The sequence below is a fragment of the Neoarius graeffei genome, chromosome 23 (genome assembly GCF_027579695.1).
Source record: "Neoarius graeffei isolate fNeoGra1 chromosome 23, fNeoGra1.pri, whole genome shotgun sequence".
Lineage (NCBI taxonomy): Eukaryota > Metazoa > Chordata > Actinopteri > Siluriformes > Ariidae > Neoarius > Neoarius graeffei.
In genome coordinates, this window is record NC_083591.1 from 20,884,290 (window position 1) to 20,900,566 (window position 16,277).

General features: G+C 47.2%; 1 protein-coding gene across 4 annotated transcripts in view; it reads left to right on the top strand.

The window, feature by feature from the left end:
* The window catches only part of pitrm1 (pitrilysin metallopeptidase 1), a 333,676-nt gene that overhangs the window by 45,799 nt on the left and 271,600 nt on the right, over positions 1 to 16,277 (top strand). The window lies entirely within an intron of this gene.

Sequence of the window (16,277 nt, forward strand, 5' to 3'; positions counted from 1 at the left end):
CCCATCGTGTTGGTACACTTCCGGTTGTCGTCATGAAGAAGAGCTATTCAAGAGTATAAACAAAGGGACTACAGGCGGAAATTAGCATGTACTGCTATAACCTGGTACAGACATCTGTCCTTACCACAAGGATAATGTTTAATTTGTACACTGTCCCTTTTAAAAATAAAATAAACTCTAAACTCTAGGAAGAGTGTTTGTAGTTTGTATGTACGAACAGAAGTGTTCCTAATAAAGTGGGTGGCTAAGGTGACGTGTCATGCCGACCGAGGCTGTTGTGTTTCCCGCTTGTGGTCTCGTCACTCGTCACTTCCGGAAGGGGCAGTGCTGAAGTAAGTAGATCGAATACGTAGCTCGATAGGGTTTACATGCACTAAGTTGCTCGGCAGAAATCGCATAATCTAGGTCGTGTAGCTCGATTGCGAGAAATTAAGTTCGGTTCAATTTCAACCTAGCTAAGGTGTTTACATGCCATTTAGAACTTCGATTTCAGACGAGCAACGGCAGAAATTCGATTTTCTCTATGTGCATGTAAACGCACTGACATACAAAAAATATCAAGAAAAAGTGCTGGTAAGGGTCATTACCCAGAAGATGATGAAATCCCCTTTTTAATTTCTGCTGTTGTCTATCTTTTTAATATCTGTCAGGCTAAAAGCTCTTCCTGTGACATAATTCCTGTTTTTGAATTGTTTGCTGCAAGTCCTTTTTCTTTCAGTGTCAGTGTTTTAGTCTACACTCATCTTTTCTACAAATAATTTTCAATAATCATTTTCATTTTTGTTGTATTTTCACTTTCCCTTATTCCGCATTTTAAATTTTTTTCAGAGAATGCCAAAGACTGAAAGTTTTTTCCTTCCCATGCAGACAGCAATTGGAGGCTATCCACATCAGATCTGCCTTAATGTCAACAAATCTTTGATTAAAGTACGCAAACCGTTATCATGGCATACATTCAGCTTGAGTGCAGGATGTTTTGTCATTCTTCCTCTGTCGTTAGTAATAGCTTTATTTGTAAAAAGTGTATATTAGCTCTCTGACAGAGAAGATTGCAGCTTTAGGCCCTGTCCACACGGCAACGGATTCAGGTGAATCTGATAAAATTGTTTATCGTTTCAGCCTGGCGTCCACACGGCACCGGCGTTTTGGGTGCCCCAAAACAAAATCTTTTGAGAACGGGTCCCAGAGTGGAAAAATATGGCGTCTGGATGAGTAGAACGGATTTGTTTACGATGACGTCACAACCACATGACTGTCAGTGCTTCACGTCGGGTAGAAGTGTAACGAACTCGATGCGAGTTGTCAACAAATCCTATAACTTGGTTCATGAAACGCGCTTACAAAATATTTTCACTGTGAATATTTATTGTGTAATGGTGCAAAGTGAGAGAGAGAGAGAGAGAGAGAGAGAGAGAGACTAGCCCTTAGGGCAGAGTCTGTAGTCCAAACACTGCAGAAGCTAATGTGGCTAATGCTACAGAAGAAGGGGTTTATGCGCATGTGTCTACTTCTTCTTCTATTGTTCTGGTGTCTCCGATGGGACCATCTTACAGTGCACCTAGAGGTGTGGCATGTGTATTGCATCATTTTCAGCAAGCGTTGCGTTGCCATATGGACCCGAAATTTAACTGATCCGTTGCCCATGTGGACGCGATATTTAAAAAAAAAAAATCTCATTGTCGTGTGGGTGTAGCCTTAGAGGTGCACATCCAGACTCTAGAGAGAGTTAGTGAGAACAAGATCAATGAATTTAACTAACAAATTAACTGGTGGAATAAGGAACTTTTATGTAGTATTTATTTCCAGATCATGTAGTGTGTTATGTTTCTGTAGGGGAAAGTCTGGATGCCCTAGATGGAATTACTAATCCCCTCGCTCCAGCACTAGAGCCCTCACAGCAGGGTGAATGCGTGATGACTCTGCAGCATAATCGCAGAGCCAAAGCTACCGCTGAGGCTCGCCCATGGGAGTACCACTCCTCTCTGCTTCATGTGTCTGACAGGTTTGCTCTCCTCAGTGAAGCACCCACTGAGAAACCTGAAGGATCTCTAGTTATAGGAGACTCTATCATGCAGCATGGGGAAATTAGCTAGGCCTTGAGGGGCACCAGCAGGTGTATACCAGGAGCCAGGGATCCAGACATAGGTAATTTTAGGGTCTTAGGCAAGCACAGGTTTTCAGAGATAGGTATTCATATAGGAGCTAACAACACATGCCTTCGTCAGTCTGAGGTCACGAAGAGTAACTTTGTAGAGGTGTTTAAATTAGCAAAGGTCCAGTATGCTCTGGCCCCGTCCCAATGTGCGGAGTGATGTAGCTTACAGCAGGTTGTCTGTGAAAGTTCTCAATCATCCAGGTCATAGTAAACCGTAGGTGCTAAAAAAAGGCAACTGGACTACTTTAAATTCTTGAAAACGTTTCACCTCTCATCCGAAAGGCTTCTTCAGTTCTGTCTGACTAGTGGGGAGTTCCAGGTATTTATCCTCTAGTGGATCAAAAGCAACCCTAAGGAGAGTTGTTAAGGTCACTCACCTGGGTTGTTGAGTCATCCTGTAGGTGTACAGGCCTCAACATTAACTTTTGATACCTTTTGCCCTGCAGGGGAAATGACCTCAAAAATTTTTTTGCTCACCTTGAATTTCCTTTTGCCCTAAAATTTTGCGGTATTTCAGCAAGTTTTCAAGTACATGGTTCAGTGCAGTACTGATATGTTTTCTACGGGTATAATTGAGTTATTTAGACAAAAGTACATGTTTTTAAAAACATTTATTTCTGAAACAGAACAAGACAAGCCCTGAAAACATGAAACATAAATCAATATGATTGTAAGACATACATGCAGTACTAGTACGTAATACGTCTTTTTATTTCGAGTTTAGGACACAAAACACACTTTGTTTTGCCTAACAATGACTAGCAATATTGTCATTGTTAGGCAAAACATATATTTAAAAACTTAAAAACATAAAACAGGAGTCATTAGATTAGATAAAACTTTATTGATCCCTTTGGGAGGGTTCCCTCAGGGAAATTAAGATTCCAGCAGCATCATTACAGATCAACAGAGAAAAGAAATAGAGAAAACTTCTAGATAAATTAAAATAAATTAAGTATTTACATATGCAAATATAAAAGAATAAGATATGGGGAAGAGAGGAAGGGGGAGGGGGGAAAGGGGGGGAGAAGTGGGGTTAGGGTAAGTGTGTGGGGGGGAGCAGGAAAGATATTGCACTTTATATTGCACAGTATTGCTTATTGTCAGGCTAGGCTACTGCTCCTTCCCATCCTCTGTCCTCCTGTGTTACCAAAGGCTAGTCAGGCCCTATAGAGGGCTACCGCATGATGTCACTGCGCCGCGAGATTTTGTTAGGCGCCATATTGGAAGACCAAGTACACATCTATGCAAGTACATACATACATAACAAACTACAGCTGAAATGTAGCCAGGGCCGGTTCTGCCCTAATCTGGACCCGGGTGCAACATCACGCAACCCCCCCCCCCCCCCCCCCCCAAAAAAAAACAACAACAAAAAACAGTCTAAATCAGGACAACCATCACATAACTATAAACACTTTATATCAACTATTTTAACTAAATGGGCTATAATAAATAAGCCTGCAGGCAGCCACGGCGGGCTGCCTCAGAAAAGTAACCATTTGTCCTACCTTAAAACTCGTTTTGCATTTTCTGCCTCCTTTTTTGTATTTTCGACCCTCCGTTTATTTTCTTTCCTTTTCTGAAAACCCGATTTGTGTCCAGACATTTTGTTCTGCTACCAACGAACTAACTCATCAGGTCTTGTCTCTCGAGCCCGCGATGATTCCCGTGGGAAGGGCAACAACTGATACATTTTTACAAACAGCCAATAGGGAGGTTGCATCGTTCAGGCTCTTCTTTGCTCAGACACTCAGTAATGCACTTACTCACTAGTAGTCCACCTTCCCGCTCTCTCCATTCAATCAGCGAACGTCACACAGGAAGTGAACCCCAGCGGGTCATAGAAACTTGCGCAGGAGAAGAATGACTATTTGTAGGCTACAGAAACTTTGAGGAACGAAATAAAAACCGGTATTAACCGGTTACCATTATTTTTAATAAGCGTTTCTGTTCCGGAACATAAAGTTTCTGGTTTCGTTTCTGTTCCATGTGAAATAGAAAAAGTTCCCGGTTTTCGTTTTCGTTCCTTGAACCAGTTCAAAGCCCTGATTCTAATGCAGATGATTTAATTTAGAATGACATTTTTAGGTTTCATGTTTTGGCTTTTTGTCAGTTAAGAATCATTGAATTTACTATAGGGGCTCAAAGTTGCGTGTTGACCATTAAATTGGCTTGAATTTGTTAATCATGACAATTTTTTTTCTTGTGTGTTTGCTTGCCATTTTAGTACAATTTTTAAGTCAGAAAACCCCAGAACCCAGGAGCTTCGGGGGGCTTTGCCCCCCCTTGTCCCCCCACCAGGGCGCTGCCCTGGACCAGCTGGGGGCCTGCGGCCCCCAGACCCCCAGCTAAAATTTTCAGATAATTTCACCAGCCCCAAATCACATCCCTGTGTGTCCTTCTTGGATGCGCTGCCCCCCCAGCACACCACGGTGTAAAACAGGACACTGGCAACTACAGACTGATAGAACATCCACAGGAGTTTCCTACAGATGTTAAAGGACCGCAGCCTCCTAAGGAAGTATAGCCTGCTCTGTCCCTTCCTGTATAAGTGTTTGGTGTTGCAAGTCCAGTCCAGCTTGCTGTCCAGCCACAGCCCGAGGTACTTGTAGGAATCCACAGCCTCCACCTCGTCTCCCTTGATCAGAACTGGTCGTGACCTTGGTCTGGACCTCCCAAAGTCAATGACCAGCTCCTTGGTCTTCGAGGTGTTGAGCTGCAGATGGTTCCTGTTGCACCACACAGCAAAGTCCCTCACCAGGCTCCTATACTCCTCCTCTCTGTCATCACTGATACACCCAACGATGGCTGTGTCATTGGCAAACGTCTGAATGTGACACAGCTCCAAGTTGTAGCAGAAGTCCGCGGTGTACAGGGTGAAGAGAAGAGGGGCCAACACCGTGTACTGCAGTACTGTATTATCATTCAATTTGCCCTTGCATTTAGGAGGAAATTAAACAACCTGTCATCCTCATCTTCACATGCATGATGGGCCAATGATAAATGGGGTTAGATATATTTATGGGATAATTCACTATGTAAATGATACATATTTACTGTAGAGGGTGTGGTTTACTATTTGAGACACAAGCATGTCTTTCCATTCACTGAATGTACTTACCACTAGCTTTTATTATTACAATAATTATTATAGTTACTATATGATTATAGCTACAACTGGAATGTGCTGATTCTGTTCGTGCTGGTAATTATTGTACCATCCGCTAGAAGATAAAATTAAAATAAAATCTTATAACATTGTTGGAAGTCTAGAGCAAGATATTGTTCTTTTACAAATAACACTTCAGATATTGTTTTAACAATAATAAGCATCAATCTATAAATGATAGAGTGCAGATCGCTGTGTAACTAGATGTCCTTGGGGTTGCTGAAACATGGAGGGGTGGGAATACTATCTAGCTCACAGTTCAGGTAGGAGTCCTTTGAGGGTAAATGCTTTGGCTTTTGTAACATTCTGTTCCCAAAAGCTGATGTCAGGAAAAAGTCTTTACACAAAGAAGGCTTTCTTGCTTTTGTAGTGTTTAAACTGTTCTTCCATGTCGGGACTCTTCGGGTAAAAGAAGATATATTCCAACATGTAGCTAATGCTAATGCCAGGCCACAAATCTGCACTGTCACTCCAGTGGTTTTGAGGCATTTTGTACAGATCATAACCGCTAATAAACTTTAATTTCCGCGTATATCTGTCCTTCACTTCTTTCTGTCTAAGATTATCCAAGTAATCTGGTAGTAGAGCTTCTTTAGCTGTAGTTTTCTTTGGACAACAGCAACAGATGCTGGACATCTTCGCTTGGCTTCAGTATGTGAATAAAGTTCGCTTGCCCCCCCAGGCATCGTGTAGCGACAATTGCTAAGGTAAATGTGATGTCAGTGCAAGGGGTCTACAGTACATGGTGTTGGCCCCTCTTCTGGCCCCTGTACACCGCGGACTTCTGCTACAACTCGCTGCAACAGCTGATGATGACGTAGACGACCCACAGCCAAGCGCCAGGACATCCACTCGTATATGTGGATGTCCTGAAGTCAACCTGGGAAAACGTAGAGAGCACCAGCGACCACTTGTAGTGATGAAAAGCACAAATGCACATGTGCACCTGAAGCGAGCCACTCAGAATTGCCGTTACAAATCAGGAAGAAGAAAAACAAAACGGCGATCACAGGGGCGGCAAGGATGGTGGTTAATATGTAGTTTTTATTGTAATGTACTTGCTCAAATCATTTTTGTGCTTAAAGAAGCTGACCATAGGTGTGCCCAAACAGGCCTAACATGATAAAATACAGGTAGTCGTCAACTTACGACCTATGCAACTTGCGACCGATCGACTTTACGACTGTCTGGTTATGACTGGCAAGTGTTTCCCAGCTGAGCTAGCTGAGTGTACGACAGTTTCCGTCCCAGCTCCCGGCAGCGCCTCTCGCCGCGTACAGCAGTTTCCGCCCCAGCTCCAGGCACACGCGCAGTGTCTCTCACGCTCCCTCGCGCACTCCGTCATACAGTTTCCGCCCCAGCTCCTGGTTTATGAAATGAGCAAATCCTCCCGCCAACCCGAGTACTGTAACAGCTGATGATGACGTAGACGACCCACAGCCAAGCGCCAGTGATGCCAGCGGTCACTAAGTTTTGTATTTTGCTATGTTTTACATTTGTATTTTGGTATGTTTCAAACTAAAATGTTTTCTATTTTTCACACCTGTATTTCGTATTTTTTGTTTTGCGCATATTAAACGAATTGTACTGTACGCAGTGTAGTATGCAGTGTTTGACTTAAACCAAATAATGAGCCAAGGTAATGAAATAAGAAAATGTTGATAAAATAAGACTTTAAGATGATTACAATATCATTACACATCACAATATACTTGCGTTCATTTAACATAGGCCGACTTGCGACCAGATCGGTTTACGACCGGTCAGTCGTAACCAAACGCAGTCGTAAGTCGACGACTACCTGTATATCTGCCTGAGCATCTGGGTTGGGCATTTAGGCAATGCCTGGTGTTGACGCTTGGTATAAGTCACTGGGGGCTAGGTGTGAATGGTGTTAGCAGCCTAGAGAGTTGTTAGGGTGATGTGTGGGTCTTTGGCTCTCTCTGCCATCATGTGAGTCATTGAAGTCAGCTGAGTTTTGGTGTGGATGTGTATTCAGTTTTCTGGGAAGTGTGCCAAGGACTGCATTATAGGTGGCTGATAAGTGGTGTCTCAGATGAAAAGACAAGAAGAAAACTGGTCAGGGAGGCTGCCAAGAGGCCTACAGCAACACTGAAGGAGCTGCTGGAATTTCTGACAAGTACTGGTTGTGTACTACATGTGGCAACAGTCTCCCATATTCTCCATATGTCTGGACTATGAGGTAGGGTCAAAAAAAAACATCCAGGCCTGCCTCAAATGTGTTATGGTCTGATGAAACCAAGGTTGAACTTTTTGGCCACAATTCCAAAAGGTATGTTTGGCGCAAAAACAACACTGTATGTCACCAAAAAAAACACCACGGTGAAGCATGGTGGTGGCAGCATCATGTTTTGGTGGTGTTTTTCTTCAGCTGGAATAGGGGCTTTAGTCAAGGTTGAGGGAATTATGAACTGTTCTAAATACCAGTCAACTTTGGCCCAAAACCTTCAGGTGTCTGCTAGAAAGCTGAAGAGGAATTTCATCTTTCACCATGACAATGACCCCATAAAAGTTTTGGAATGGCCCAGCCAGAGTCCAGACCTAAATCCAATTGAAAATATGTGGGGTGACCTGAAGAGGGCTGTGCACAAGAGATGCCCTCACAATCTGACAAATTTGGAGCACTTTTGCAAAGAAGAGTGGACAAATATTGCCGAGTCTAGATGTGGCAGGCTAATAGACTCCTCCCCAAAAAGACTGAATGCTGTAATTAAATCAAAAGGTGCTTCAACAAAGTATTAGTTTAAGGGTGTGCACACTTATGCAACCAGCTTATTGTACATTTTTTTTTTTTAAATGTTTTTCCCCCCTAACAGATTTGTTTTTCAATTGAATTGTACAGATTATAGGTCACATTAAAGGTGGGAAAAGTTTTGAAATTATTTATTGTGGTCTCAGGTTTTTCTGAAGTAAAAAAAAAAAAAAATCATTTTAACGGGGTGTGTACACTTTTTTATATCCACTGTACATTCACGTCAGCTACTGCACAGCGTCTTATAAATAATTTCCTAGAGTTATCAACTTTGATTTGATCACCATCAGACCCCACAGAACTTGATCAGACAACTGAATATTTAGTCAGTGTTTGATAATGTTGCTTCACTCTCAAGAAAAATTATTACAGAGGAAAAAACTAATACCCTGGTATGATTACAGATGCACCTTGAAACTCCCCACCTGCAAATTAAAATGAAAATGGCGTCAAACAAAATTGGTAATATTCAAATTAGTGTGGAAGGGGAGCCTCTTGAAGCTCTTTGTGCTGCTAGATCAACATATCTCTCCACTCTAATAGAGGATGACAAAAATAATCCTCAATTCTAATTTAATACTATAGCTAAATTAACTAGGAAAAAGACTACCATAGACACATGCATGCCTGAAATATGTTGTAGCAATGATTTAATTAATTTTTTTTTCAATGACAAAATTGGAAAATATCTGACAAAATTCAAACTACTAATTTAAGGCCAGACAATTTAAGTAACCCTTTAGTTCACAATACAGCTATCATATCACAGCAGTTGGAATGTTTTACTCCCCTTAGAGAAATTTAGCTAACTTCATTAATTTCCACATAAACTCTTCAACTTGTTTACTAGTTCCCTTACCTACATAGCTCTTCCAGCAGATAATACCAGAAGCATTTGAACCGCTTCTAAAAATAATAAATTCTTCCCTTTGACTTGGCTATGCACCCAGATCCCTTAAATTAGCAGTTATCTACTGATTTAAAAAAAGCAAACAAAAAAACCTGACCTCTTTCAGCTGTCCAATTATCGGCCAATATCAAACCTTCCTTTTATCTCCAGAATCCTAGAAAAAGCTGTGGCCCAGCAGTTAAGCTCATATCTACAAAGAAATAACATCCATAAAATGTGTCAGTCAGAATTTAGACCTCATCATAGCACAGAGATAGCACTGGTTAAAGTAGTAAATGACCTACTGTTGGCACCTGATCAGGGCTGTGTCTCCCTGCTTGTATTGCTTGACCTTAGTGCGGCCTTTGACATCATTGATCATTCCATTCTCCTTGATGGACTAGAAAATGTTGTGGGAGTTAAGGGAACGGCTCTCTCCTGGCTCAGGTCTTATTAACTGATTGCTATCAGTTTGTTGGTGATTTTTCTGTGCCTACTAAGGTAAAGTTTGGTGTTCCACAAGGTTTTGTATTAGGCCCACTGCTTTTTTTCTTTCTATATGTTCCCTCTGGGTAATATTATTCGTAAGCATGGTATTAGTTTCCACTGTTATGCTGATGACACACAGTTGTATGTTTCTGCAAAGCCAGATGAGAGACACCAGCTTAATAAAATTGAGGACATTAGACAGTAGATCCTTAACTTTTCTTCTGTTTCCCTCTGACAAGACAGAATTACTTGTACTAGGACCACATGCAGCTAGAGTAGGTTTTCTGATTACATAGTGTAATGGTTTGTATGGGTGGGTGGAGCACAGAGGACGGCAGGACAGAGATCAGGTTCAGAAATAGGGCTTTTATTGCCACACTTTTCAGTCTAACAACTTTAAACAAAATAGACACACATGACCGGCGTCTGGTTCGGGAATCAGCTCCTCTGCTCTCACTCTCCCTCCCTAAATAGGGCACGGTCACTGGGAAGACACACACAACAGGTTAATTGCAGTCAGGTGTAGTGATTTCTGCCACTTACCTTCCCTGACTCCGCCCTCCTGTCACAGACCGGCGCTTGACCACGCCCCCGCTGCCACATACCCCCACCGCCCGACTCAGGCCGCAGCCGACTCCCCCCCCCGACGGGAGAGGAAGTCCGCCACAACCATCTGCGCCCCCGGCCTGTGGACCACCTTAAAATTGAAGGGTTGGAGTGCCAGATACCAACGGGTGATCCGCGCGTTGGCATCTTTCATGCGGTGGAGCCACTGGAGGGGCGCGTGGTCCGAACAGAGGGTGAAAGGGCGCCCCAGCAGGTAGTAACGGAGGGCGAGGACCACCCACTTGATTGTCAGACACTTTCTCGATCGTGCTGTAGCGCCCCTCGCACTGACAGCTTCCTGCTGATGTACAGGACGGGGCAGTCCTCCCCCTCCACCTCCTGGGACAAAACCGCCCCCAGCCCTCTGTCCGACGCATCGGTCTGCAACACAAAAGGGAGAGAAAAATCAGGGGAGTGTAGAAGTGGCCCCCCACACAGTGCAGCCTTTACCTCAGAAAAAGCCTGCTGGCATTGCTCTGTCCACTGGACCGGATCTGGTGCCCCCTTTTTAGTGAGATCAGTCAGCGGGCTGGTGATGTCCGAATAATTAGGTATAAACCTATGGTAATAGCCAGCCAGCCCCAGGAACTGTCTCACCCCCTTTTTGGTCTTGGGCCTCGGGCAGGCCTCAATCGCTGCCGTTTTATTAATTTGGGGACGCACCTGCCCGTTGCCCAAGTGGAAGCCCAGATACCGTACTTCCACCCGCCCAATCGCACACTTCTTTGGGTTGGCTGTGAGCCCCGCTCGTCTCAGCGACGAGCCCTTAGATGTTCGAGGTGCCTCTGCCAGTCGTTACTATAGATGATGATATCATTTAGATACGCGGCCGCGTAAGTGGCGTGAGGGCGGAGGACTCTGTCCATCAGCCGCTGAAACGTCGCGGGCGCCCCAAACAGCCCAAACGGAAGGGTGACGAATTGGTGTAAACCAAACGGTGTGGAAAAGGCCGTTTTCTCTCGGGATAGTGGAGTCAAGGGGATCTGCCAATATCCCTTCGTCAAATCCAGCGTCGAATAAAAGCGAGCAGTGCCGAGTCGATTGAGCAACTCATCAATACGAGGCATCGGGTACGCATCGAATTTAGACACCGCGTTGACTTTTCTATAGTCCACACAGAACCGGACCGACCCGTCGGCCTTGGGTACCAAGACCACCGGGCTGCTCCAGTCACTGTGGGACTCCTCGACGATGCCCATTTCGAGCATGGTCTCAAGTTCTTCCCAAACCACCTTTTTTTTGTGTTCGGGTAGCCTGTAAGGGCGGCTATGCAGTACCACCCCCGGGGGCGTCTCTATGTGGTGCTCTATGAGGTTAGTGCGACCGGGCAGAGGCGAGAACACATCCGAAAATTCGGTCTGCAACTGGGCGACCTCTGTGAGTTGGGTCGGGGAGAGGTGGTCTCCACAGGGGACCGGAGAGGTACATGATGCCAAAGTCCCTTTTTGAACCTCCGGCCCCAGCTCCGCCTTCTCCGGAACCACCGACACCAACGCCACGGGGGCCTCCTCATTCCAGAGTTTAAGCAGATTGAGGTGGTAAATTTGTAGCGCCCCACCCCTGTCCGTTCGCCTCACCTCATAGTCAACGTCCCCGACTCGCCGTGTGACCACAAAGGGTCCTTGCCACTTGGCGATCAATTTGGAGCTCGATGTGTGCAACAGTACGAGTACTTTATCTCCCAGTGTGAACTCCCTAAGGTGCGTACCCTTGTTGTACAGGCGGGCTTGCCGTTCTTGGGCCTGCCGCAAATTCTCCTGGGTTAGGTGGGTGAGCGTGTGGAGTTTTGCGCGCAGGTCCATAACATATTGAATTTCGTTCTTACTTTGTGAAGGTCCCTCCTCCCAATTTTCCCGCAGCACGTCTAGAATGCTGCGCAGCTTACGCCCATATAATAATTCGAACAGGGAGAACCCCGTGGAGGCTCGGGGGACCTCTCGCACTGAAAACAACAAGGGCTCGAGCCACTTATCCCAGTTACGTGCGTCCTCACTTACGAATTTTTTAATAATATTTTTGAGGGTGCGATTGAACCGTTCCACTAAACCGTCCGTTTGTGGGTGATACACACTGGTGTGGATCGGCTTAATCCCTAATAACCCATTCAGTTCGCGCAGTGTCCGTGACATAAACGTGGTGCCTTGATCAGTCAGAATCTCTTTCGGGATTCCGACTCGGGAGATAACGCGGAAGAGTGCCTCCGCTGAGATATTGCACAGAGGCACTGCTTCCGGGTATCGCGTTGCATAGTCCACCAGAACTAATATAAAGCGGTACCCCCGTGCTGACCGATCTAATGGCCCGACGAGATCCATTCCAATTCTCTCAAACGGGGTCTCGATCAATGGAAGAGGGCGCAAGGGCGCTTTTGGAATGGCCGCTGGATTTACTAACTGGCATTCGTGGCACGCCGTACACCACCTACGAACATCGCCGCGAATCCCCAGCCAATAGAATCGGGCCATTATTCGGGCTAGTGTCTTATCTTGCCCTAAGTGTCCAGCCATGCGATTAAAGTGAGCCACCTGGAATACCAATTCCCGACGGCTCTTCGGAATTAAAAGCTGCGTGACTCGCTCTTTAGTTTGAGTGTCCTGCATCACTCGGTATAACCTATCCTTCATAATCGCGAAGTAGGGGAAGGACGGGGTGGCGTTCGGCTGGAGCGTTTGATCATCGATTACTCTCACTTGATCAAACGCATGTCGCAGAGTCTTGTCTCACGACTGCTCTAATGGGAAATCTGCGAGGGATTCTCCAAGAGAGAGAGGAGGAGCCGGCGGCTCCTCACTCTGACGCGGAGATGACGTAGGCGGCTCTGTGACAGCTGCTCCCGCCAAAGCGACACCGGGACCTCCCCCCGTTAAATGGCAGGACCCAATCTTGACTAAGTGCGTCATTAAATCCCGAAATTCCGGCCAATCCGTCCCCAAAATTATCGAGTGGGTAAGGCGAGGATTAACCGCCGCCTTCACTATAACTTTTTCCCCTCTGAAAACGATATGGACCGACACCAAAGGGTAGCTGTGAACGTCCCCGTGCACACACAACACCTTCACCCCCTGTGCTCCCCCCAATGCCTCGTTTTGAACCAGGCTTTGGTGAATTGAGGTCTGATTACAGCCAGAATCCACCAACGCCTGATATGTATCCCCTTGGATACTCACCGGTATGCGATACGCTCCGGCCCGATCGAGGGTGGCCTCTGGCGCGTCGGGGATCCGAACCACTGCGCCCACTTCCATCGCCGTGCACTGCTGTTGCAGGTGGCCCGGCTCCCCGCAGCGGCAGAAAACCGGCCTGGGCTTTCCCTCTGCACCGGTGTTCTGGGGCTCACTCACCTGAGGGGGGGGGAAGAGACAGACACAGAAGAGAGAAACGGGAGGGCACCGCGGGTGCGGCGGGCCGGCTGGGGTGGTGCCGGCCCCCGCCTCCGTGGTGGGGGAATGGGGCGAGGACGGGACACAGGAGGAGGGGGGGAGAGAGAGAGAGAAGAGGAGAGAAGAGAAGATGCTGTCTGCTGTCCTGCTGCCGGAACAGCCGCCAAATGGTCCTCTGCCAGCTCAACTGCCTGATCCAGCGACGCCGGGTGGTGGCACTGGACCCACTCCGCGGTTCCTGCTGGCAAGCGAGCGATGAATTGTTCCAGCGCCACCTGGTCGATGATCCCCTCGGCGTCGCGGTTGTCGGCCCTCAACCACCACCAGCAGGCGTCCCGGAGCTGCTGGCCAAACGCGAACGGCCGGCCGGCCGACTTCCTCTAAGCGCAACGCGCGGAAGCGCTGGTGCTGCTGTTCTGGGGTGCGCCCCACGCGCTGGAGGACGGCCCGGCGGAGGTCCGCGTAGGCCAGCCGGCAGTCGGCGGGGAGCTGTAGCGCGGCCAGCTGTGCCTCTCCTGTTAGCAGGGGGAGGAGGCGCGCCGCGCGCTGCTCCATCGGCCACCCCGAGGCTTCTGCGACTTGCTCGAAGAGCGTGATGAACGCCTCGGGGTCGTCCTGCGGGCCCATCTTGGTGACGGTGAGGGGAGACGGGCCCGCAGTAGGAGTGCTGGTGGACCCCGCTGACGCGAGGAGGTGCCGGAACGCCTCTCTCGCTTCTTGCTGGGCCAGCACCAGGGCCTCGAAGCGTCGCTCTTGTTCCTTTCGGAGGGTGACGAGCGCCTGGTGCTGGCTTTGCTGGGCTCTGGCGAGGGCGTGGACCAGGTCGGCGAACGGGGAGGACTCCATGGGGCTGATCGGCTGGTGCTCCACGTCCCGGGTTTCGGCACCACTGTAACGGTTTGTACGGATGGTTGGAGCACAGAGGACGGCAGGACCGAGATCAGGTTCAGAAATGGGGCTTTTATTGCCACACTTTTCAGTCTAACAACTTTAAACAAAATAGACACACACACGACCGGCGTCTGGTTAGGGAATCAGCTCCTCTGCTCTCGCTCTCCCCCCCTAAATAGGGCGTGGTCACTGGGAAGACACACACAACAGGTTAATTGCAGTCGGGTGTAGTGATTCTGCCACTTACCTTCCCTGACTCTGCCCTCCTGTCACAGACCAGCGCTTGACCACGCCCCCGCTGCCACACATAGTAACTCTGGATGGCCTTTCTATTTCTACACTGTAAAAGACCTCCATGTGGTCATTGACTTTCATATCGATAACATTTATGAGGATAGCTTTCTTTCATCTCAGAAATATTGCCCACATAAGAAACATAATGTCACTGATGTTTGTCCTTCGGGGTCAAAGATGACCATAACTTCAATTTAGAGGGGGGTGGTTGTGGGTCTGGAGGTGACTGATGAGGCCACTCTGGGATTTGAAGGTATGCCCACATGTCAGGCATGAATGGGAAGGTGCTGCAGTGGTGATAGTTTGAGCCTTCTGCGCAGCTCGTTTTTTCTGGGCCTTGGCGATCCGTTTCATCTATTGTGGGAGCATAAGCACGAATCAATGTTGCATTCTTCTTGCTTCCAAGTGGGAGCTGAAGTGTCCTCAGGTGATTGTTGATGCCCTCCAGGAGATTGGTAAGTTTCTGGGCGAGGTGGGACTTTACAGCAAATCCAATGCCTTCCTCTCACTGTTCAGTGCTGCTACGACCACTTCCAGAAGGAGGTATAACCACCATCACATTCCATGAGCTGGCCCTTGTCTGCTAGATGTATTTCACTGAGGACAGCTATGTCCACGTTCTAGTGAGCTAATTCCCTGGTGACTAGTGCAGTTCTTTTCTCCAGCCTGTCTGCTTTGATGTCATCAAGTAGAGTGTGCACATTCCACGTACCACTGTTGGATACCTTCACCATCTTATTTTCTTATTTGTTGTGTTTTGACTGCTGAGTGGGAACTCTGCCAGCCGTGGTGTGCTGGCCTGGGTGAGGTGAAGCAGGCTATGTTTGGAGCACCTTTTCTCGCCCTTTCCTCCATGAAGGTGAGCAGAGTGAATCCAAAACAGGGCTGCTCAAACACCCAGGGGACTGCCGAACTGCACTGCTGCTATGTTCCAGTAGAGAGCGACCCTATACCCTGGGCCGCCTGTGTGCAGGTTCATGACTACAGCTTCCAGTGTTTCCACACCTGCTGCTTCGCAACTTGCCCATCACCAAAGGACTTGAATTTGAAGTCATGACTTGCACGTGACATGGATTAGAGTGAGGGAGAGTTATGCAGCCATCAGTCTCACTCTTTCGTCCCGACCTAACTGGGTCCAGGGGCAAGATGGCTGGAGCTAGGTCGGGATGCAGTGGATGGTCAACAGTGTTCTACGTGTTGCACTGTGCCCTGATTGCATTCCACAAATGCTTTGCTGGGTCTGCCTTCCTGCCTGTTGAACCACCAGGTGGTGGTCTCCTCTGCACAGTCTGCCGAGTCCAGTGTTCAGTTGTAACCCTGACCACAGTGAGCGAGAGGTTGCTAGTACTTGCTGAAGGCACCACCCCATGTGAGTGGAGGGAAGGCGATGCATTACTATTCCATTGCATGGCGGTCAAGGACAGCACATGCCCACTGCCCTAATACAAATTCTATATTGTATTCTGGAACACATTCTAGAGTATGTTCTATAACAGCCTTTCTCAACCGGGGTGCCGTCAAAAAATTATATATTCTAACATTGAAATAAATAAAATGAATTAAAATTCCAAAAAACGATAGTTACATTAATGCAGATCATCGCCGCCTCGTGCATCATCAAAATTTGT